Consider the following 22,731-nt stretch of genomic DNA (forward strand, 5'->3'; position numbering starts at 1 on the left):
CATAATGCCATTTACTTCTTCCTTCAGAATTTTTTGCAGTAACACTGGCTCCTCTCTTGTCTGTTATTTATTCTCCCCTTCTTTGGGTTTTCCAAGAAAAATTATATCAAAACTTGATAATAGTTTATTAAGTCTACTCATCTTGCCAATTTTGACCCAGGTAGAGGTTAAACTATTAAACAAAAATTGACTCCAGACTATGGAAGTTGAAGAAATTAGCTGGAAAAATGTATAGAAACAGAAGGAAGTAAGGCATCCAGTCAACAATCAAAATCATGCCTTAGTTCTAGCTCAGTGAGGTCTACAGTCACAACTGCTGAACTATACATGCCAAAGCTCATACTGTCAACACACCTGGCATGGAAGTAGGATGCCCTTACTGGAGTATTGATATGCTGCCTTGGCTGCCTTTGTTACCAGAAATCTCTTTTGTCCCTGTACCTTTGTCTTCCTCCCTATAGTGTAAGTCCAACGTGAGTCAGACTGATAGGTCAAAGCTAGGTCAAATATTTTCACCGTAGGTGCAACCATGATGGAAAAGCACTTTTCTAGCTCTTTTGGCTTCTAGAGTGGATGATAGCCTTTGATTCCAGCCAAGAGTCATACAGTGGGAAAAGGGAACAAATATTGGCCATATAATAACATATATATATAATACATAACATATATCTACGACCCTATTTAATATCATTTCTGCAAGATTCTTTCCTCACCTTCTTATTTTCTTTCTGCACATGGATCCTTAACCATCCCTTCAACTACTCCAATGACTCTTAACCCATTATTTCTTTTAAGCTCTAGTAGACTCACATATAAATTATATCTCACATGGATGTTCAGAAGATGTTTCTGTCCATAAATTTGGCATTACGTCTGAGTTCTCAATTTCAATTTTCAATGATCATCTACCCAGTCACCAAGTGGCTTCTCCTTCATTCACTGATCATCCCTTTGTTTCTAATAAGTTACTGGGTTCAAGTGATGCTACATTATGTGTTCTTTTGAATTTATCTCTTCATCTTCCCCCTCACACTCCTCTCATATCACACATGGACTCGATACTACACATAAATTTCAATTACCTGAGGAGCATTTTTTTTAAAAAAATGCACATTCCTAGACCTTATTCTTGACCGACTGAATCAATTTCTACAGTAATATACTGTAATATCTAGTTGGCACAAAGAGCTTTCCCAGGTGATCTAATGTGTAATCTGGAAAATAGTAACAGCTTCTTAACTAATATCCTTGACTTCAGTTTTCCCTCTCTATAAACTATTTTCCATATTACTAAATAAGTCATTTAAAAATTTCTTACACTGTTACTTTGTGTCTTAAAAGTTTTCAGCGAATGTCTATTACTGGAGAGAGAAATGTCAAGATTCTACATGTGACATTTAACCGTTTTTGTAATCCAAACTCCTCAAAACTCTTTTCTCTTGACACTGTGCCCATGTCACATCCACACAGAATTTCCTTTTCACATTCATTAGTGACTTTATATATTTAACACATGCTTAGAATGCCTTTTCTTTACACGAATCTGTTGTTTCCTACACATTTTTGATCTGAAATAATTATAATTATTTCCATTTCTTCAATTCATGAAAACAGTTTCCATCAATTAAATTAGTAATGAGTAAATTCATTCTGAGAGGAGAATGGGTTTACTTCAACTCCACTCCCCCAATTTTCACCTTATAAATCTCTATCTTTAGTGAGTGATCTTTCCCATGTACTCCATCGTATTTGAGGGGACATCCAGTGAGGACATAGAAAAAAAATGTAACATTGCTGATGTAGTTTGTTACACGTAGACCAGACTTAGAAGTAGACCAGAATATCCCCTATTCCCAGTATTCTTGATAATACAACACATCACCATGGTAAGGAGAATTATACTGATTTCTCTCATGTGGAATGACCATCATGATCACACTTTCATGTATTTATTCCTTGAATGTTCAGCATTTGTGGATGCTTGGCTATCACCCACGGTGATCCCCAAATACCAGTCAGCTTTACACAAAGAGTAAAATAATATCTTTTTTTCAGAATGCATGATGCAATTTCTCCCGTTTACAATCCTTAATCACAAAATGTTTTCTCCTGGCAAGAATATCATATGATCATTGTGTAGCTATATGCAACCCTTTACTTTATCCAGTTATAATGACCAATAGACTGAATCCTGCTGTCAGTCTGATAATTTCTAGGGACTCTCCTTTACATCTTAATTCATTAAGGTCTTTTTAATTTAAGATTAACCTTCTAGAGAGGAAGTGGAGAAAGAGGCACACTTATCCACTGTTGGTGGGAATGTCAAATGGCGCAACCACTGTGGAAGGCAGTTTGGCGGTTCCTCAAAAAGCTGAATATAGAATTGCCATACGACCCAGCAATACCATTGCTGGGTATCTACTCAGAGGACTTAAGGGCAAAGACATAATGGACATTTGCACACCAATGTTTATAGCAGCATTATTTACAATTGCAAAGAGATGGAAACAGCCAAAATGTCCATCAACAGAAGAGTGGCTAAACACACTGTGGTATATACATACGATGGAATATTATGCAGCTTTAAGACAGAATAAACTTATGAAGCATGTAATAACATGGATGGACCTAGAGATCATTATGCTGAGTGAGTCTAGCCAAAAACTAAAGTACAAATACTGTATGGTCCCACTGATGTGAACCTACATTCGAGAATAAACTTGGAATATGTCATTGGTAACAGAGTCCAGCAGGAGTTAGAAACAGGGTAAGATAATGGGTAATTGGAGCTGAAGGGATACAGACTGTGCAACAGGACTAGATACAAAAACTCAAAAATGGACAGCACAATAATACCTAATTGTAAAGCAATCATGTTAAAACACTGAATGAAGCTGCATCTGAGCTATAGGTTTGTTTGTTTGTTTGTTTGTTTGTTTGTTTTTTACTATTATTATTACTTTTATTCTTTTTCTCTATATTAACATTCCATATCTTTTTCTGTTGTGTTGCTAGTTCTTCTAAACCGATGCAAATGTACTAAGAAATGATGATCATGCATCTATGTGATGATGTTAAGAATTACTGATTGCATATGTAGAATGGTATGATTTCTAAATGTTGGGTGAATTTCTTTTTTTCCGTTCATTAATTAAAAAAAAGATTAACCTTCTATAACTTTAACATATCTCTATGTTATAATGTGACATCATAACTTTAAGATTTCTTGTATTGGCCGTTTTATTTATTTCCTGATGTTTTTTATTTTCTTTAGTTCAACTCAGTGTTCACCATTTTGACTGTTCTTTTCTCCTATACACCTGTTCTCTTTAAAATCTTGAGAAAGAAGTGTCTAAAAGGCATAAGAATAGCTTTCTCTACTTGTATCTGTCTCCGTATACAATGGTCCTCTTCTCTCTCTTTTTTCCTGAAATCAAACACTCATCTCAAGTTCAATAGATGTGAAAATGTTAAAAAGAAAACAAGAGAGGCACTCTTCAATAATTTTACATGATTTAATTATTCAGACAGAGTAGATATTAATAAGCTGTAAGGCCAAACCAAAATAAGTAAATTAACTAAAAATATGAATAAAGACCAAGTTACAAAGGGAAAACCTAAGAAATTTTAATTAAGGTCAGGCCATATAGACAATATTTGGATAAATACAACTGAAAATAGAAAAGCAATAAGAGACACAAAGGATTTGTTTTAAACAAAATGAATTCCAAGAATACCTTGATTTTATCATCTACAAAAGGTGAAGAGTCTTCTTAGTGCATAGTATAAGGCAGTAAATAACATGCCTCTACAAGGTAACTTATTTTCAACAGTTTTAACAGAATATGAAATTCAGAATATGAAATATACAATTAAGTATATGACCTTGACTTGTCTCAAACGAGTCGACTTGATATTTGCAACCTTGGGATATTTCTAATATTTCTGATTGTTTTGCTTTGGTTTTTTTCCAATTTTTGGATAGTGTTTCTTTTTTCCATAATAGAATTTATGCTACCAAAATACCTCCCTCCCACAAACACAGTTACTGACAAACAAATCACAAAGCACCATAGGGGATCTCCTGTATTCCATGAAAACCATTCTTTATGTCCATTGTGTAGCCATCCTATTTCTCCTTGACAGTCAGGATCAATCACCTGAGCCAGTAATCAAAGAAAGTAATCTCTTTCTTTGTCAGTTGACTCAGAAGCAAGAGAAGTACAAAGTGACCTGGTGGCAGTTTTAGCTACCAGTTTAATGGAATCATTGTTGTGTCTCCAGGTGGAAGCAATCCTCCTTCTGGAACTAAGATCTATAAATGAGCAGAGCTCAAGGTTGCAGGAAAAGGAAGCAAAAATTTTCCTAGTGGATCAGTAGAGGTAATAGTGAGTAGTGTCACTCCCATTTCCATCCCTTGATTCCTAGACCCATGAATCCCTGGCTATGGGAGAAACAGCACCATAGAGTAGATGCTTATTCAGAGCATACACAGCCTCCTGGAGCACACTGCCAAGCACTGCAAGATGTCGCCACCTAATTGGCATGGCAATTGAGTCTTCCAAAGGCCATTCCACTGTTCTAGCTCCAGTTGCTTCAGGATAATGAGGAACATGGCAAGACCAGAGAATTCCATAAGCATGTACCCATTCCCATATTGTAATGCTGTGAAGTGAGTTCCTTGATCAGAAACAAGTGTGGAATGAATGATGGGTATGCCATTTTGTAAGACCACAGATGGTCATTTTATGGAAGCATTGCATGTGGAGAATGCAAACCCATATCTGGAGTATGTGTCTATTTCATATTTGTATATAGAACAAATTGCTGCCCCTTCCATGATGATAATGGTCCAATTTAATCAACCTGCTACTAAGTAGCATACTGATCACCTAGGGGAATGGTGCCATATCAGGGACTGATTGTGGGTCTTTGCTGCTGATAGATTGGGCACTCAGCAGTGGCTGTAGCCAGATTGGTCTTGGTGAATGGAAGTCCATGTGGCTGAGAACACGCATAACCTTCAACCCTACTACCATGACCACTTTGTTCATGAGCTCATTGGGCAATGACAGGAGTGGTTGGGGAAAGAGGCTGACTGGTATCCACAGAATGGGTCATCTTTTCCACTTGATTATTAAAACCCTCCTCTGCTGAAGTCACACTCTGGTGAGTATTCACGTGGAACACAAATATCTTTTGTATAAGGTGTGGGATGGGGTTCTCTTTCATTCTTTTGGATATGGATATCCAGTTTTCAAACACCATTTGTTCAAGAGGTTGTTCTGTCCCAGGTGGGTTGGCTTGACCACCTTATCAAAGATCAATTGTTCATAGGTGAGAGGGCTCATTTCTGAACACTCAACTCAATTCCCCTGGTCATATATTTATTTTTGTTTAAGTTCCATGCTGTTATGACCACTGTAGCTTCATAATGTGCTTTAAAGACAGGTAGTGTAAGACCTTCTACTTCATTTCTCTTCCTCAAGATATTTTTATCTATTTTTGGCACTCTACACTTCAAACAAATTTGGTTATTGGTTTTTCTATTCATGCAATGTAAGTTGTTGGGATTTCAATTGGTATTACATGGATTTTATTGATTAATTTGTGTGGAATTGACATCTTAACTATATTTCATTTTCCAATCCATGAACACAGCATACCCTTCCATTAACTTAGGTCTTCCATAATTTTTTTCACTATAATTTTCCATGTATAGGTCTTTTGTGTCCTTAGTTAAATTTGTTCCTAAATATCTGATTCTTTTCTTTGCTATTTTAAATGAAATTTTTCTTGATTTTTTCCTCAGATTGCTCATCACTAGTGCATAGAAACACTACTGATTATTGGGTGCTGATTTTAGCCACTTTTCTGTACTCATTTATTAGTTCCAGAGGTTTGCTATAGTATTTGGGGAGATTTTCCACGTATAGTATCACGTCATCTGCAACCAGTGAGAGTTTTATTCTTCCATTCCAATTTGGATGCATTCTATTTTTTTTCCTTATTAATTGCTCTGGCTAGAACTTCCAGCACAATGTTGAAGAACAATGGTGGCTGGTTTGAAAGAATTATATACCCTAGAAAACCCAAGTTTTAATCCTGATTCAACTTGTGGAGTCAACTGATTCTTTTAATCCCTAATCAGCTCTGCATGTTGGAAGCTTGATTGTATTATCTGCATGGAGATGTGATGCACCCAATTGTGGGTATTAAACTTTGGTTAGAGGGAGATGTAACTCCACCCATTCTAGGTGAGTCTTGATGCATTAAAAGATGAAACATTTTGGAAATAGCTTGAGAGTCTCAAGAGCCATGAAAACCACAAGAGTCCACACAGCTAGAGACCTCTGGAGATGAAGAAGGAAAATGCCCCATGGGGAGCTATATGAAACAAGAAGTTTGGAGAGAAAGCTAGCAGAGTTCGCATGTTCATCATGTGTCTTCCCAGTTGAGAGAGAAACCCAGAACTTCACTGGCCTTCCTTGAGTGACAGTTACCCCTTGTTGGTGCCTTAATTTGGACATTTTTATATACTTGCTTCAATTGGGACATTTTCACGGACTTAGAATGGTCAACTTGCAACTTATAAATTCTCCCTTTTCAAAGCTTTTCTGTTTCTGGTATATCACATTACTGCAGCCAGTAGCTAGAACAAATTGTGACAGTGGACACCGTTGACTGTTCCTGATCTTAGAGGGAAAGTTTTCAGTTTTTCCCAATTGAGGATGATGTTAGCTGTGGGATTTTCAAATATTCCCTTTATCATGTTGAGGAAGTGTTAGGGTTCTCTAGAGGAAAAGGACCAACAGAATAGATCTTTAACTATGAGATTTATAAATGTCTCTCTTGCAACCATGAGCATGGAAGAGCCCAAAATCCATATGGGAGGTTGGGAAGCTGGCTGCACTGATGAAGTGTCTGGATGACGCCACAGAAGAGGCTAGCTAGCTGAAAAAGCATTGGAAGAGGCTCTCTTGTTCCTTAAAAGCCTTTAACTGATTGGAATACCTCACTGTTGGCGGCACCCCAGAATTGATCTCAGAAGTGATCGGCCAAAGATGCAATCAACAGGCTGATGATTTAATCACCCAGCCATGAAATATCCTTGCAGCAATAGTCAGGCCAGTGCTTGTCTTACAGAAGAACTGGGCTTAGTCATTTGACCAAGTTGACACCAGATTCTAACCATCACAACTCACACCTTGTCAACTTGACAGCTATACACATCACCTTGAAACACACATAATTTCCAAATAGAATGCAATAACAAACATGTTTGACCTAAAAATACTCAACTGTTCTGTGTACAACTGGAAAAACACTATATCTCTCAAGAATAGGGTGCAAAATCCTTAGGTAACATGCACTCTTAAACTCTATGTTCTTTGGCTTAAATACTGTAACACGAGCAATGCAACTTATGTCGTATGATAAGAGGAAAACATGATATTAGCTTATGAACAAATGCAAACATCCTAATAATAAAACAGGGAGGAATATTCATACAATCACAGTCCTCATTTTTATAACTGGTTGCACAGTCATAGTGCATATTTATCACTACCTTCTTCTACTACCTATTCCATGTACCCTTTAACCTCAGCAAGCATTTCAGCTGCTCATGTTCTTTGCCAGGTGGAGTGACCAAGACCTTCATTTCTGAGGTTTCAGGTCCATTGGTAATTCTGCCTGGATTGGGTTGTTGCAATTTTCCACTGACTATAATCACAGGGCATATTAGTACTAAGAGACACTCTGGGGGAGCCCCTATATTCCAGGAAAACTCTTTTTTTTTACCTCCATTGTGTAATTGCAGTCTTAATTTCAGCTTGATAGTCAGGATCAATCACACTGGACAGAAAATTAATCACCTTTTGTGATTGTTGACTCACAATCACTGCCAGGTGGCAGTCTTACCTTCCAGTTCAATTGAATCACTGTTGTACCTCTGGTAGGAACACTTCTCTTTATTGGAACTAAGACCCTGTAGACCGAGTTTCAGGGACAGGAAGCAAAAAATTTCCTAGTGTATAACTAGGGATAATAGTGAGGAGTTCAACTGCCATGTCCACCTCCTGATTCCTGGACCCATGAATCCTGACTATGGGAGAAACAGCACCATAGAGTGGATGGATGATGATTCAGAGCATACGTAATCTTACCTGGAGAACGTTGCCTGAACCCTGCAAGTTGTTGGCACCTCATTGGCACTGTAATTGGGTCATCAAAAGGCCTTTTTATCAACCACATGTCTCTGGATGACGGGGCATATGGCAAGACCAGAGAATTCCATGAGCATGTGCCCATCCCTACATTTCATTTGCTGTGATGTGGATTTCTTGATCAAAAGCAATGTTGTGTGGAATAACATGATGATGGATAAGGCATTCTGTAAGTCATGAATGGTAGGTTTTGCATATAGGAAATACAAACCCATATCCAAAATCTGTGTCTATTGCAGTTAGAACAATTCACTGCCCCTTCCATGATGGAAGTGGTTCAATGTAATTAACCTGCCACCATGCAACAGGCTGATCACAACAGAGAATGGTGCCATACTGGGGACTGACTTTGGGTTTCTGCTGCTGGAATTCTGTTGTTTGGACATACAGCAGTGGCCATAGCCAGGTCAACCTTGGTGAGTCAAAGTCCATGTTGCTGAATCTATGCATAACCTCTATCTCTACCAACATGCTCACTTTGTTCATGAGCCCATTGGACAATGACAGGAGAATCTGAAGAAAGTGGATAACTTGTATTCACAAGACAGGTCATCTTGTCCACTTGATTATTAAAGCGTTCCTCTGTAGAAGACACCCTCCAGTGAATATTCACCTGGGAAACAAATATCTTTATGTTTTTTGCCCACACAGAAAGTTCTATCCACATACCACTTCCCCAGATCTCTTTACCACCAATTTTCCATTCACACTTCTTCCAAGACCCTAACCATCTAGATGACCCATAAGCAAAATCCCATGAGTTAATATGCAAATATTTCCCTAAAAAGTTCTCCCTGTAAGCAAAATGAACAATCAAATGCAGTGCTCAAAGTTCTGCCCACTGGGAGATTTCCCCTCAGCGCTGTCCTTTAAGGACATCACAGAGAGGGTTATGGTGCTTTAGCTGTCCACTTCCCCATGGTCCCTGCATATCATGAAGAACCATCTGTAAACCAAGCCTCAGTTTTCTTTTTCTCAGACAACTGAGTGTAAGGAACTCCCCCAAGAGGCCATAGCTGGTCTGGGAAAAAGATGGCAATATGGCAGGTGTAGGGGCCATAGGCATTTGGACCACTTCCTCATGTAACTTATTTGTGCCCTGAGGACATGCTTAAGCCCCACTTCTAATGTACCATTTCCATTTTATGATGAAACACTGCTATTTATGCCATACTTTATGGCTTGTTGGGTCAGACAACACCTAGCTCATGATAGGCAACTGAAGTCTCATGATAACTTTGTGGCCTATGGTTCAGCATTCAGCCACTACTAAGGCTTAGTAGCAGGCTAATAGTTGCTTCTCAAAAGGAGTGTAGTCATCTGCAACTGATGGTAAGGATTTGCTCCAAAATCCTAAGGGTCTGAGTTGTGACTCTCTTATAGGGACCTGCCAAAGGCTCTAGACACCATCATTATTTACCCCTGATACTTCCAGCACCATTAAATCTGCTGGATCATATGGCAAAGGTGGTAGAGCAGCTTGCTCAGCAGGCTGGACCTGTCACAGAGCCTCCTATTTTTCTGACCCCTGCTTGGAACTAGCAGATTTTATGGTCATTCAGTAAATGGGCTGGAGTAGCACACCCAGGTGGGGAGTATGTTGTTTTTAAAGGCCAAGGAGACCAACTAGGCATCATGTCTCCTTTTTGGCCATAAGAAGGGCCAGATGAAACAGTTTATCCTTCACCTTCAAAGAGATATTTCAACATGTCCCACACCACTGGACACCTAGAAATTTCACTGAGGTGGAAGGCCCATGTAACTTTGAGGATTAAACCCCTACCCCTGACCTGCAAATCCCTTACCAATAAGTCTAGAGTTCTTAACTACTTCTTGCTCACTAGATCCAATCATCATGATATCATCAATATAATGGCCCAGTGTACCTTTGGACAAGATTGTGACATGGGACTGGAGTGTTGATATACCCTGAGGCTAGACAGTGAAGGTATACTTCTGGCCTTGACAGCCAAATACAAACTGATTCTGGTGGCCCTTACTGACAATTATTGAAGAAAAAAAGCATTTGCCAGATCAATAGCTGCATACCAGGAACCAGGCTATGTGTTGATTTGCCCAAGCAATGATAACACATCTGGAACAGCAGCTGCAATAGAAGTCACCACACTTTTAAGTTTACAATAATCTCCTGTCATCTTCCAAGACCCATTTGTTTTCTGTACAAGCCTAATAGGAAAGTTTAATGGGGATGTGGTGGGAATCACCACTTCTGCATCCTTCAAGTCCTTGAGTGGCATGAATCTCTGCAACCCCTCCAGGAATAGAGTATTGCTTCTGCTTCACTATTTTGCTAGGTGGGGGAAGTTCTAATGGCTTCTACTTGGTCTTTCCTGCCATAATAGCCCTCAATCTCTGAGTCAGAGAACTAATGTGGGGATGCTTCCAGTTGCTGAATATGCCAATAACATTTATACATTCTGTAATTGGGGAAATGATCACAGAATGGGCCCACGGACCCACTGGATCCTCCATCGATCACCTGATGCCCATAAGCCCCTACTCTGACTGGTGGAGCAGAGTGACATTTTGGGTCTCCTGGAATTAGTGTTACTTCTGAACCAGTGTCTGATATTCCTCCAAATTTCTGATCACTTCTTTTTCCCAATTACCAGTCACTCTAGTAAAAGTCTGGAGGTCTCCTTTTGGAAAGCTGGGAGAAAGGGTAACTGTAGATTTTGAGCAGTGTCAAAGTATAAAAGGGTCCTTCCCCGAGTATATCCATCCCTTCCCTCATTTGTGGGGCTCTGGGTCTAAACCCTCTCAAGTTTGGGAATTGATTAAGGGGCCAGGGCTCTCTGTTTTTGTAACTTAAGCTAAACTTCTGTTCACTTGACCTACAATTGTTCTGCTTATACAGTTCAAATAGGAATTTAGTAGACTGCCCACCTATTTCACTTCTAGGTACCACATGATCTACTATTCAATGCCACAAATCTCTATGATTCAGATTGTTTTGACTGTAGCTTTGAGTCTGCTGCCCATTATGATGGCCATGCCTACCTTGTTTATGGTAATAAACTGTTACCAAATGGCTTCTGACAACTCGGGATCCTATATCCCCCTTGGATTTAAGGATTCCAGCACAATGACAGCAGTTCCCACAGAGAGGGACCTACAGAGAGGACAAATACAGAGTTCTTCATGGGGGATGGGCCTAGTCTTATGAATTTATTTCTCGTTCTGTTGAAAGATGTGTCCTCTGGACATTCCTGTGTATGAGCAGGTCTTCCTTGACAAATCCACTCTAACATTCCCATCTCTCTAAGCTGCTGGATCTCCTCATCTGCATTATACCAGGGCAGTTCTGGCATTTTGACCTCAGGTGATGTTGGCCACCTTTAGATCCATGTTTCAGCCAACCATTCAAACAAACTGTTAATGCCTTTTCTAACCCCTCAAACTACAACACTGAATGCAGAATTTCTCCTTTGTGGGCCCATATAAAAAATTCAGCTTGTTCCAACATTGTATTCCTTCCACCACCATCCCATGAATTCTGTCTATATTGCTTGAAAACTCATGCAGTTCTTTTGGAGTAAAGGATACCTCCTCATGGGTCATACTTTGTACCTCATTTTTCAGGGTCTGTTAGGACTTTAGTCTAGTTATAGGTCTAGAAGCAAAGAGGGGTGATGGAGGTGGGTCATGAAAAGGAATAGAAGTGTCTTTCAAGCCTATTACGCAGGGTATCCATTGAAGTTTCATCTGGTGAAACAGGATTAGTTGCTCCAGACAGAGGAATGAGGGATTTTTCACCAGCAGAGGTGGTTACAGGGTTAGCAGGCAGTGAAGGGGGAATCTTGTTAGGTGTAGTTTGAATGACAGAACTCCTCTATGAAGACTGGAGTCTGGGAAGACTTTCCTAGGGGTAGTCCATTACAGGTCTATCTGGTAATGACTCAGCAGATTCCATGGTTACAGTCTCCCCAGTGCCATGATTATCAAGCCATATATCATCATCCCACATTTCAGGATCCCATTCCTTTCCAATCAAAGCACTTACTTTAACTCAATGCCCTGCAATGTGGAGATTTTAGCTTAGGTTATAAATTTGCTACTCACACAATGAAGCTTTGTGTCTGTTTTTCAGAGCTCTCAAGTCTGCGACCACAGGAATTAAGATTTTCCGTCAGGGCACACATGGAAACTTTTTCATCATTCATATGGTCTGAAGTTTCAAATTTGAGGCCTTCAGCTCATCCCTTTACCTTATCACTGTATCTGGTGTATCTGACAACAACCAACCAACATCATTATACCTCTCAATTCCACAAAAATTCATAAAGATGTTGAAAACATTATGAACCAGAGTGTTGCCTCGTGTGAACATACAATTAAAAGAATCGAATGGTGATATGCTGGGTATGTGTTTTGCCTACTCACCCCATGGACTGTCAGTGCCATCTTAATTATTGGAAACAGTCATTAGTGCCTCTGCGTATGGTCAGAGTAGAACACCAATTATAAATACTCATTTTTAAGATTCTATTTCTCAACAACCACTTTTGGTACCAAGCTGTGTTAGTCAGACTTCTCTAGAGAAAAACAACCAACAGGAGACATTTGTAAATATGAAATTCATAAAGGTGTCTCCCACAACCATGCAAATGGAAGGGCCCAAAACCCATAGGAGAGACTGTGAAGCTGGCAGCTCCAATAAGTCATCTGAATAAACTCCACAGAAGAGGCTAACAGGCTGAAGAAGCAGTAAAAGAGTCTCTCTTTTTCTTTAAAAGCCTTTAAGTGATTGGATTTTCTCATTAGATATCCTTGCTTAGTTTATTCTGGAGATTGTTTTCACTTCTTTTCCTAGGGTTTTCTGGTTTGCTAGCTTTGTTCTGTATGTGTTCTTTGGCATAGAGTTCAATTTACTGTAGACCTCCAGCATAGCTTCTTTTAACTCATGCTTTTCTAGCTCTTGCCTTGCCTATAGGGAACATTTTTGAGGAGGGTTTCCTGTGATATGATAGACCCCAATTAGATTTCCCCATACCAGACAGTCCCAGGTGTGAGGAAGAGGGTGTAATCAGTAATAAGTTTCCCTGTGAATGAAACCCAGCAGGTTTTCAGACTTTTCTGTAAAGCCTCTAGACTCTGTTCCTTTACTATACCTGCCCAGCAGGTAACATTTGAAAGCCCACAGCATCCCACCAGCATAATATGGTACCAAGCCTTTAATTCTAAGCAGATCCTGTCCCTGCCAGGGATGAGGCTGAGATAGAAGTCAATCTTAAACTGTTTCTGTTTTCCAGCTTCTGGGGTCTGAATTCTGTGAATGAGGGCTGCCACTTTCCCCCTTCTTGGAGAAGGTACATTATTTAGGGAATTATTTCCTTCACTTGACTACTTATTATGTCTCTCAGATCTATCTTAATTCCATCCTTCCTTGGGTCAGCACTAATAACTGAAAATGTCTGAGGCTTTTTATAATGAGCTACTTAGAATATTATTAAAAGAAAAAAACAAGAAATTTCTTTTCTGAGCCAGTTCTCAGTCCCCAGTGTTTGCCTGTCAAGAGCTTAAGTTTGTTCCTGGCACTTATGCTCCTTTTCTTGAGGCATAGCCCTTTTCCAGTATTCTGAACTTGGCCAACTCTGTAAGTCTACTTCCACTCCCTCCTATCTGTCCTGCTTTACCTCTGCTGAGAGAGACCTCAGGATTCCTTTCCAGTATATTTTGGCTTTACCTTTGCTTGGAGCTTATATTCAGCAGCTCAAATTTGTTAAATAAAACTGCATTTGGAGCTTAGTTGATCTACCTTCCCTCACTCCTAGGAGAAACTACTTCCTTTTCCCATGAGGAAGCTTGTCCAACAAACTCTACCATGGCAAAGGGGAAGGAGTGCCAGCCTCCACAGTTTAGAGGCTTTATTAATGTTCTTCACTGTGATTTTTATCTCTTCCATGTGTTCCTGACTGATATATGATTGGTGTCCCATCACAGATGCCCTCCAAACAGTTGTTTCAGATAGTTCCTGACCATTTACTAGCTGATCTAGAGGACTAATTAAATTCCACATTCCTTATGCTACCATTTTGTCTCACTTCCATTGGGAGTTCTTTGATAGGTAATATAATCTCTTTACTTGTATGTTGAACTTTTCTATTGTTAGGTAAATTATTCGTCTGTGTATTTACCCATTTCATCTAGGTTATTTGATTTGTTGGAAAGCAATTGTTCATGGTATTCTTTTATAATCTTTGTAATTTCTGAAAAATCAATATTCATATCTCAATCTTCATTTTAAATTTTTAGTTATTTGCATGTTTTCTTCCTCTTTGTCAGTCTGTTTCTTGGGTTGTCAATTTTATTGATCTTTTCCAAGAACAAATTTTTAATTCTTATGAATCCCTCAATTGTTTTTGTGCCTTATATTCTATTTGTCACTCTTCTAACCCTTCTTATTTCCTTCCTTATATGAACTTCAGGTTTAGTTTGCTCTTCTTTTACAAATTCCTCAAGATATAAATTTAGAGTATTTATTTAAGATAAAAGTTTATAAGACTGGAATGGAGACTCACATTTCACAATTTCAAAACCTATATTTTAAAAAAAAGCCGTTACAAAGGTGCCATAATCAAAACAGCATGGTACTGGCACAAGGACAGACATAGTGAAATGGAATCAAATTCAGAGCTTAAAAATAAACCCTTATATCTAAGGCCAATTAACTTCTGATCATAAAACCAAGTCCATAAATTAGGGAAAGAATAACCTCTTCAACAAACATTGCTAGAAATATTAGAAAAGCACATGCAAAAGAATGAAAGTGAAATACTACCCGACACTACATACATATATTAACCCAAAACAGATCAAATATCAAAATATCAATCAAAACTATACAACTCCTAGAAGAAAACATAGGGAGCTTCTTCAGGACCTTGTGTTAGGCAATGATTTCTTAGACATTACACCAAAAGCATGGGCAATAAAAGAAAAAATAGTCTAATTGCCCTAATACTTTGGGCCTTCAAAGGAATTTTCATGAAAATACAAAGACAGACTGCAGAATTGAAGAAAATATTTGAAAACCACATATCTAATAAGTGTTTGCTCAGGATATATAAAAATATCGTACAACTCAACAATGAAAAGACAAACAACCCAATTTAAAAAGGTGGTAACAACTTCAATAGGCATTTGTTCAAGGAATATACAAATGGCCAAAAAAGGATACGAAAAGATTCTCAATATCATTAGACATTGGGAAATGCAAATGAAATCTATAATGAGATACCATTTCACATTCACTAGAATGGCTATCATTTAACAAAAGAAAATTACACTGATGGAGAAGACATGTAGATATATATGGGAACACTCATTCATCATTCACGGGAATGTAAAATGGTATAGGAACTGTGGAAGAAATTTTTATTTTACTTCAGAAAGTATAGAATTACCATATGACCCAGCCATCCCATTTCTAGGATATACCCAAAGAATTGATAGCAGAGATTTGAACAGGTATTTGTATACTAATGCTCACGGAATGATTCACAACTGCTAAAAGAAGGCAACTCAAATGTTGATCAACTGAAGAATGGAGAACCAAAATGTGGTATAAACACAAAACGGAATATTATTCAGCTAAAAAGAAATGAAATTCTGGTACATGCTATAACATAGAAAATCCTTGAAAACATCATGTTTAGTGAAACAAGTCAGGCACAGGTGAAATACTGTATGATTTCACAGATATGAAATTAGAATAAGCAAATGTAAACAGTCAGAAAGTGCCATAAATGTTACCAGAGTTCATGACTGGAGTAAGGAATGGTAAGTTAATGCTTAACTGATGCAGAATTTATGTTTGGATTGATGCAAGGTTTTGGTAATGGACAGTGGTGATGGCAGCCCAGCATTGTGAAGGTTGATTTGGACACCATGCTATCATACATGTTAATATGGTTAAAGGGTAAAATGTAAGTTGCTTATATGTTACTAGATTAAAAATGTTTTTAAAAACAAGAAGATAGTATAATACAAACAGTGAATCATAATGTAATCTATGGATTATAGTTAATACTATAATTATTTTTAATTAAATCAATTAATTAGTTAATTAATTTTTTGCATGGGCAGGCACTGGCAGGTGAGAATTTTGGCACTGAGCCACCAACGCACTGCCCTAATACTACAATTAAAATAATACTGTTTCATCATATTATAATTTTTAATAAAATTATTAAATTAAATTTTATAATTTTTAAATTTTATAATTTTTTAAACATCACCTTATATCATGGACTCTATCACTTAAGCCACCCAAGTTTACCATCTTTGATAGATTGAGTTATGATTAATATTACCCAACAATTCCCATGTTCTTAATCTCACACCACATTATTTTCATTGTGATTCTATCTTTAAATAACACCTTTGAAAATGTATTATCAGGTAAGTTATGAAGTCATTTGTGAATAAGTTCTTTTAAATTTTATTTTGATGTGACCAAACTGAATCAGGGTGGCCCTTAATCCATGTTGGTGGTGGTCTTATAAGGAGAGAAAATTCAGACCCATCCAGAGAAAGCCAGTCCCTTAGAGAAAGCCATAAGAGGGGATCATGTGATAGAGGTAAAGATGGAAGCCATGGAATTCCAAGGTTTGTGGCAAGCCAGCAACAGAGTGCCAATATTTTGGGGAGAAAGCATGACCAGTTGAGACCATGATATTAGATTTTAGCAGCCTTCCAGTGACCCAATAAATCCTTGTGTGTTTTTTTTTTTTTTTTTTTTTTTTTTTTTTGCATAGGCAGGCCCTGGGAATCAAACCGGGTCTCTGCTTGGCAGGTGAGAATTCTGCCAGTGAGTGACCATCACACCACCTTAAACCCTGTTTTTCAGTCAACAAAGTTGTGGTATTGTATACTAAGACAGTGTCCATTTTCTGACAAGGCCTTGTTCTTTCAAGCTTTCAGGTCTTGCTTTACTTATGCTTAGAGTTCCCACAGAAAACTGTCCTTCCTTTGTCTTTCATCTATTAAAATACATATTATTTGAAAGATTTATCTGCAAGGACAATTGTATGAAAATTGTTCCTTCTTTCTCACGGTGATTGTGATGCTCTTTATTTTTGCTCACAAATAACATATTTACATACTTCTTTATAATACTTATGTTTTATTGCATTGTTGTTAATAATGTGTCATTTTTACTCCAGATTATGAACTTCTTGTAACAAATCTTTTATAATATCTAAGAAATTTTCAGCCCCACCATACTCACACCCTGAACTCCACACTTGTGTATTCCAAATCCTTTATAAAGGCTGAACTGAACTGAAATTTTAGCAATGAATGTACTAATTATTGAGGATGTAGGACAGTTTGCTATGAGGTGCCCATATATGACAAGATCCCTGTTTAATGATACTTGATCAAAACTTATATATATAATTGGAAAAACTTAAGTGACAAACCTGAAGTGACTAATGAGTTATGAAGGCAGGAAAGCATCGTGTAGGGAAGAGAGAAAATCAATTTTACCTAAAGAACCTGGCAGAGTCCTCATGAAAGTGGGTAGATTTGGACTCAGGATAATAAGGGCTAGGAGAGAAAGAGAGGAATATAAAGGTGTTTTAGGTGGGGAAAATTTTATGAGGAAGTTCAATGAGTCGATGTTGAATCAAATGCATAAAGGAGCAATGAGGTGAGGCACATGACCATGTCGCCTGAGCTGAGTGGGGGAAAGCAAAGTGATAGGTCCGGTGCAGATAGACTGCTGATTATATGGAATGCCCAAATAAGGACAATAGATTTGTTTGGGAAGTAATCAGGGGCCAGTAACAATTTTTAAGAATTCTTGATCATCACTTTTGTCCAATCATTCAAAGAATATTTATTGAATATATCAAAGTGCCAGACACCATTCAAGGTGATAATAATACAGGAATGAACAAAATAAGTACAGTCCCTTCCTCTTAAGCTTCTACATGCTAAAGTTGGTGGTGGAATGTTTGATTGATTAGTGATGCACCAAAAATAACTATATAGTATGTTGAGAAGTGATTAGTGATATGAAGAGAAAAACATGGTAAGAAAGTGAAAGAGTAGAGATAAACAGGAATTCTGAGAAGAACAGAGGAGTGAACAGAATACTGAGATAACAATCTCAGTAATTCATATGTGGGTCTTAGTAATTATATCTGAATTATTCTAAAGAAAGCATTGTAGGATATGGGAACAGAGTCACTCACAGGATGGCTAACCACATCTGTTAGTCTTCTCACAAGCCTGTTCTAATTACATCTCATAAACCATATTAATCTTTCTTCCTCCAGCAAGTGGTTAAAATAAGCTGAGGCTGTTTTCTACCTGTTTTAGGTTTTATGCAAACAGGTTCATCAAGGTGACATCAGTTACATCAAGTCAGCAATATCATCATCCAGTGCACTTTAGTGAGGGTTATTTCCTTTCTTAATCATTAATTAATGCCTCCATGATTTATATATGTTAGGGAATGTATTTCCCCACAGAAATGAAATGACACATTTGCATGTTAATTCCTTTAGGATTTGATGGAAAATTTAATTTCTACTGTAAGTAACATAACTATTAACACTGACCTATTAGTTGTCTTGAAGACCAAGATTTATATTTTGAAATTCTGTAAATCCTTATACGTAAGGCAAGTAATGAGCTGTAACATAGTCCTTTTCTGTGAAAATCAGGTAAGAGCAATATTCAAATTATTTTTACTTTTAATAATGTCTATGAATTTCTGTTTCTATAATTAATCATTTTTAAAATGTTCTTAGGTTCAACTCCTGATCTTTCTAATTTTTCTTTAAATTGAAGACTGTATAGACTCCGATGAGAAACAATACTGAAATGACTTTTTCTAATTATAAGGTAGAATTTAAAACATACAGTAAGGTAACAAAATAATTCTGCTAAATAATATAAGCATGTACAATAAAGCTGTTTCTAACTTATCTTGATGACTAAATCTTTTATAATTAATGTATTAACATAAATAAAAATTCAGGAAAAGAATTCAGATTGATGTTTTATTATGAAAAAATTACCTAGTATTGAGTATAGAATTTACATGATTAACATCTTCTGAAGCAAGTCCCATGACAGAAGATGGGCTTCCAAAGCAAAAAAAATTGTCCTCATATTATAGTAGATATATTTGATTTGCTCCTTTATTCGGAGGATGGGAAAACTAAGAATAATGTCAAATTTACATTTATATATTAATTTATAAACTAAAAAGATACACCCTAAGAAAGTCTTGTAAATATCCAAGGAAGCAAAACAATGGTAGGAATCAGTCATTTCAGATAGCAGAAAAACACCTACATTTTAAAAAATGACTAATTTTGAATAATTTCCTTCTTAGACTCTTCAAAGTATAAAATCTCAATTTGTAGAAAACAAAGAGGTGACTTAGTATCATTAATAGGATTGAAGAGCAGTTCAATTGTCAGGTAAAAAAGAATGGAGATAGAATCTGAATCATTCTGATTTTTTCATAGCATTTTATAGGTCTTTTCAAAGAAGTAGATCACAATTAATTTCAAATGCTTACAATTTAATATGGGAAATCTACATGAATGTATTTTAAAAACCCAAAGTAGACTATTCTAGATTATTTTGGGTATATAAAACATGCTTGATAGTTTAGCAAATGAAGATCAGTAGTGTCTAGAGCATTTAGCTAAAATGGTAATTAGTAGCATTAAATATAAAATAAGACAAAGGATGGAAATGATTTTAATATTTGTCCAATTTTAGTGGAAATGAGTGTGGTTGTAAGGGGTGGGTAGTAAGGAATGAAGAATGGGTGGATAGAGTGACAAAACTGAACGAGCTGTTGATCAATGTAGGAGATGAGGATGGAGGTGGTTAAGGATAGAGAGAACTTTAAATACCACCCTATGGAAAGAGAATTTATCTTAGAGGAAGCACAGTTAAAAGTTTTCCTAGAAGCATACTATTGATTTGGTCAATATTAGAAAGTTATGGTCATTGAATTTAATAAGATAAATAGATATAGGAATCAAGGAAACATGAGCTCAATGGGTAATCAAATTAAAAGAAGATCATGTGATAAGCTAACGATATTGGGAGGAATCTCTATGGAAAGGCTCAAGATGATGGATATTCATACACCTTACAATCCTTATAATTTGTTCACCATTACCATGGCATGCTCATGATCCTAGTAAGATTAGATCATCAAGGAGACCCTGAAGGCAACAAATGACTATATTCACATAAATAGAGAAAGAAAAATTAATTTACATATAGTCTCAGATAATTTCCTCTGAGATGAGAGAAATAGGTGACATAATGGGTTGACATAAAAATAAAGCTGATATTACTAATTGCTAATTAAATAAATATGTGGCTAGTTATTTCCCAAACCTTTCCAGGTGAGTTTCATCAGAGACACACACTCACTATTTCATTTCCAGTGATCTTTATGTACTTCCTATCATAATTCCAATATTATAGGTAAAATGTTTGCTTAGGAAAAAAAATACATATAAAGGAAAATTGCTTTAAAGTAGGCTTTAAGAATATTCAATATAACACTGACATTGCAATTATTTGGAAATTCTGAACTAATATGTGTATCCTAGGTTTGTACAATATCCTTGACTAAATCCATACAGCAAACCATCACTACTGTAAGCACTGTCTTTGAAATTGTAAAAATGTTCCTATGTATCCTGGTCTCATAGCTCACAGCCATATAGCTAGCTTTAGGGGAAATAATGTCCCCTAGAAGCCTGCGTGCCTGAATTTGAAAGAAAGAAGACAAATGAAGAGGCTCTTCTGCCTTTTTCACAGTGAGAAATTTGAAGGGAAAATAAGACACATTCTAAATTAGAATTTGTCCATAAATCCCATCTCAACAGAGAAGGTGGAAATGACCAAAGATAATCACTCCATGGAAAATGTTTTTACCCTCACTGGATTTACAGATAGACCAGAGTTGAAGCCCCTTCTGTTTGTGGTGTTCTCCATCATCTGCATGATCACCATAATAGGAAATCTTGGTTTGTTGGCACTGCTCTGTATGGAGTGTCGTCTTCACACACCGATGTACATATTTCTGGGCAACCTGGCTCTGATGGACTCATGCTGTTCCTGTACTATTACTCCTAAGATGTTAGAGAATTTATTTTCAGATGACAGAATGATTTACCTCTATGAATGTATGGCACGGTTTTATTTTCTCTGTCTTCCTGGAAGTGCAGCCTGTTTTCTTCTGGCAGCAATGGCCTATGACTGGTATGTGGCCATATGCAGCCCACTGCAGTACCACTCCAGGATGACAAAGAAACTCTGTGTTCAGATGACTGCAGCAGCCTACATAGCTTGAAATTTGCATTTCCTGATTCATTTAGAGTTTTCTTTAGGCTAACTTTCTGTAGATTTTATCAAATCAATCACTATTTTTGTGATGTTCTTCCTTTGTGCAGACTTTCTTGTGTTGACCCATATATCAATGAACTAATAATACCCATCTTGTCAGGGTCAATTCAGATCTTTACTATTACCATAGTTGTCATCTCCTATTTCTGCATTCCTTACACTATTTTCAAAATGAAATCCAAAAGGGGAAGAGGCAAAGCAGTATCAACTTGTGCATCCCATTTTCTCCCTGTCTCCTTATTTTATGGTTCTGTTCTTTTTGCTTATGTTCTACCAAATTCAGTTCAAGAAGAAGATAAAGACATACATATTGATATTCTTATACTATAATAATACCTTTTTTAAATCCTTTTATTTATAGTCTAAGAAATAAAGATGTAATAAATGTTGTGAAAAGGATTATGAAGAATAAATCACATAACATTCTGAAAGAAATATCACACCCACTAGCAAACTGAATATACTGAAATTTTTTTTAAAGTCGAGGGATAATAAGAAAATGTCAAATGGAAATATTATATGGAAAATATTAAATAATATTACATTTTGATGTGTAAGTCAAATAATGTATATATGGATATTTAAGTTTTGAAAACATGGTTTCTACTGAGATGTATTTCAAAATATAATCTGCCAGAGTCCATTAGGTATGAGTATATGATTGCCCATGAGGTCTTCAATTGTCTCCAAATATATTTAGTTGCAATGCTTAACAAATTCAACAAATACTACAAATAGAAGATAGTATATCAAAGCAATATTGCTGGAAAATATGTGGAATCTTGTACAAATTCAGGTACAATCCAAGTTCTCAAATATTAATCCCTTCTTATGCTACACCATGTATCAGATATAAAATGAGATTTGAATTTGATTCTCAATTTCGTGTTTGTTCTAGAGATCGTTTGAATATGGATTCATGGAAGAATATGTGTTTTCAAATTAAGAATATTTTCCATTTTTTTCTTAGTTCTGTATCTTCTCAAGCTCTGTGAAACAGTCTTTCAAATGCAGATTTGTCACTCAATAGTTGAACATGATGCTACTGACAGTGAAATCCCTATGGATTTGTATGCTTTCACAT

The 22,731-nt window shown here is 36.8% G+C and overlaps 1 pseudogene; it reads left to right on the plus strand.

The window, feature by feature from the left end:
- The first annotated feature begins 21,138 nt into the window (after positions 1–21,138).
- On the plus strand, positions 21,139–22,105 carry LOC143647920 (olfactory receptor 5K1-like; annotated as a pseudogene).
- The last annotated feature ends 626 nt before the right edge of the window (positions 22,106–22,731 follow it).

This window comes from Tamandua tetradactyla, chromosome 10, assembly GCF_023851605.1.
Source record: "Tamandua tetradactyla isolate mTamTet1 chromosome 10, mTamTet1.pri, whole genome shotgun sequence".
Taxonomy (NCBI): Eukaryota; Metazoa; Chordata; class Mammalia; order Pilosa; family Myrmecophagidae; genus Tamandua; species Tamandua tetradactyla.